This window comes from Octodon degus, unplaced genomic scaffold, assembly GCF_000260255.1.
Source record: "Octodon degus isolate 3935 unplaced genomic scaffold, OctDeg1.0 scaffold00372, whole genome shotgun sequence".
NCBI lineage: Eukaryota > Metazoa > Chordata > Mammalia > Rodentia > Octodontidae > Octodon > Octodon degus.
The window spans coordinates 648,191-651,735 of NW_004524948.1; the positions used below are offsets into that span (position 1 = coordinate 648,191).

At 42.6% G+C, this 3,545-nt stretch overlaps 1 pseudogene; it reads left to right on the forward strand.

The window, feature by feature from the left end:
• Window positions 1-2,873: 2,873 nt before the first annotated feature.
• LOC111814595 lies at window positions 2,874-3,181 on the forward strand (annotated as a pseudogene).
• The last annotated feature ends 364 nt before the right edge of the window (window positions 3,182-3,545 follow it).

Genomic DNA, 3,545 nt, shown 5'->3' on the forward strand with positions numbered 1-3,545 from the left:
AATGGAAACAACTGGAAAAGGGGACATTTATTAGTGTGTGTGTGTGTGTGTGTGTGTGTGTGTGTGTATGCACACTGAAGCATGTGAGTCCAAGGCATATGAGGAAAATATGTAATTGTGTGTGAGTGAGTAAAGTGAAGTATATGAGTCTGAGATTGCCTGGGCCAAGCTGGGGACTAGGGCAGGGAGGAGATCTAGTAGGTCTGATAACAAGGCCTGGGGATATTGCTCAGTGCCACAACCACTTACCTGACAAGGGCAAGGTCCTTAGTTTGGTTCAGGGCACAGAATAAGGAAACAAACAAACAAACAAACAAAAACAAAACAAAACAAATAGTTCTGAAAACTAAAGTAATTTCAGAACGATTTGCACCATAATGCTCAAAGACATGAGAAAGCTGCTTAGCTTTAGTGTGCTGGGATATACAGGCAGTATGCTGTATAGGCATACAGGCAGGCTGATAAAGAGAAGAAAGGAGCAGCCCATGAAATGAGGTAATGACAGTGACCAGCCTAGATGGGGACCAAGATGAAATGAATGCCTGAGCAGCTTGGACTCCTGGGCTGGGATGGAGGAACAAGGCCAAGAGACTTAGGCCCAGCTGTGCCTGCCAAGACTGGAGAGATGAAGCAGGGGTTGTCTTTCTGTTGCAAAGCAACCATGAGGCCAGACAGTATCCAGGGTCTCCACCTGGTTTTCAGAGCCCCAAAGCCAGCTATTGCTGTGTCATCAACCTGGTGCTGCCTGCAGGCATCTCAAAGCCAGAGGAGCTCCAAGCCTGTGGCTGAATGGTCAAAGTCCTATTGGACCTAAGGAAGATTTACAGAAGGAAGCAATTTATAAATTTTAGATAATTGGTAAATGTATTCTTGGTTTCCAATTTATTTATTTATTTATTTATTTATTTATGGTTTCCAATTTAAATTGATTTTTTTCATTTAAATTATAAAACATTTCTAGTGGATTGAAAATTCTTAAACTACAATTACATGGTAAACTTGCTCAATTTTATGCTCACTGTTGGTCTAAGATAAGAACACTGAGATTCCTGGCATGATTTAAGATCTTTGGAGAGGACTCTGGCTGACCTGCAGGACTGGTAATCTCTGACCCTTAGCCTCCAGTGCACAGGCACGGAGTTTGTGTTGGTACTGGTTCAACCTTTTAAGAACTAAGGAGGATCCTGAGCAGCTCACTGGGACTCTGCAGAGCTGTAATCTGTGAGCCCAGCATGCACAGGCATGGAGCTTTCCTGGTGCCTGGTCACCCATTTAAGAACTCAGGAGGACTCTGGGTGGCCTACAGGTCTCTGGCAAACTGTGCCACTTGGCCCTCAGAATAGAGGTGTGGAGTTTGCGCTGGCACTGGTCCAATATTTTAAGAACTTAGGAAGATTCTAGGCAGCCCATGGGATCCTGGTGAATCTGGCCAACACCCACAAAATGCACTGAGGCTTAGTTGAGTATCCGTGAGTTGCCCCTACTAGTAGTGAGAGCCTTCGTGAGTCCTACACTGCTCCCCAACTATGGGGCAAACCCTACTGACATAAACCTCACCACTGTCAACCACTGATAAGACTGGGTGATTACTGGGAGCTTCAAAAATGCCAAGAAGCAGGAGCAAAAGGCAATATCAATCCTCCAGCCCACCCAGAACAATACCAGAAGACAAAGACGTAAAATAACTTGGAAATCACTCACTCAAAATTTCAGAAATGACAGCAACTGAAGTAAAGAAACAAGTCCATCAGGCTATAGCAGAAAAAGATCAGAAATAATCTGTCAAATCAAAAAAGAAATGACAACAATCATGAAAGAATTGCTCAGTGCAGCTAAAGAAGACATAGATTTAAAAAAAAGAGTAGAATAGAGAACATTAAATGAACAATGCATGAAAGACTTAGAAAGCATGAAACAGATTCAAACAGATATCTAGGAAATTAAGAACTCCATTGAAAACTGGAAAAACTGGTTGAATGAAACTAAAGATAGACTTTCAGATCTTTAAGACAGCAGTGAAGCTAATGAACATGAAAGGAAAGATTTCTTAAAACTAACAAGGAACCAGGAAATAACAGTTCAGCAGCTATAAAACAACATGAAGAAAAATGCTATAAGAATAATATGTGGCAGGGGAGATAGCTTGGCAGTCTAAGCACCTTCCTGGCAAGCATAAGAACCTGGGTTCAAACCCTGGTACCACATGCTGTGCCGGCCCCACACTGGACCTGGTCACTGAAACTGGGCGTGGTGATGTACGCCTGTAATCCCAGCTCTGGGGAGGCTGACACAGAAGGATTACTATGAGTCTGAGCTGCATAGTGAGACCCTGTACTAAGAAAAAAAAAATAGGTGTCAATGAAGCAGCGGGAGACAGCACCAATGACATAAAAAGACTATTTGCAGAAGTTCTAGCAGAAAAATTTCCAAACATAAAAAAAGAACCTGACATATAGTTAACTGAGGCATATAGAACTCCAAACAGCTACAATCAAAATAAATCTACACCTAGATACATAATAATCAGGTCTCAGAAATTCAGCAAAAGAATAGATTATTAAAAGCTTCTAGAGAGAAGAAACAGATCACCACCATGGAAAGCGCATCACAATCACAGCAGATTTCTCAACACAGATTACCAAATCAAAAGAACTTAGAGTTAAGTATTTCAGGTCTTGAAAGAAAATAACTTCCAACCCAGATTGATGTACCCTGAAAAACTGTCTATCAAATTCAATGGTGAGCTGGTTCTCTCACCACTCCCACTGTGGGTCCCAGCAGCTCTGGTGGGAGGAGGAGTGGCAGTGGTCAAGCTGCGTAGCTCTGTGAGGCTCCTGGGTGCAGCTTCCACATGCTCCCCCCATGTCGCCAAGATGCCCAAGAGGAAGGTCAGCTTGGCTGGCCGAAGGGGCAGTAAAGGAGGAGCCCAAGAGGAGATCAGCAGGGTTGTCGGCTAAACCTGTTCCAGCTAAAGTGGAAATGAAGCCAAAAAAGGCAGTAGGAAAGGATAAATCTTTGGACAAAAAAGTGCAAGCAAAAGGAAAAAGAGAAGCCAGGGGAAAACATGCTGGTGTCTAATCAAGAAACCAAGGAAGATTTACCTGTGGAAAATGGAGAAACTAAAAATGAGGAGAGCACAGCTTCTGATGAAGCAGAAGAGAAAGAAGCCAAGTCTGATTAATCACACACCGTGTCTTATCAGTGCTCCCTGTCTCCCTTCTTGTACAATCCAGAGGAATATTTTTATGAACTATTTTGTAAATGCAAGTCTTTTAGTAGTTCTAGAAACATTTTTTTTTTTTTTAACGGAACTGAGGATTGAACTCAGGCCCTTGTTCTTGCCAGGCAAGTGCTTATTCTACTGAACCATCTCCCTGGCTCCAACATTTTTAAGAAGCAGGGAATCCCATCTCATCACACTTTTTTTTGTGGAACTAGGGATTGAACTCACACCCTTGCACTTGCCAAGGAAGCGCTTATTTCATTGAGCCATCTCCCCGGCCCATACCTCATCACACTTTTAAGTTTAAATGATTTATTTTATT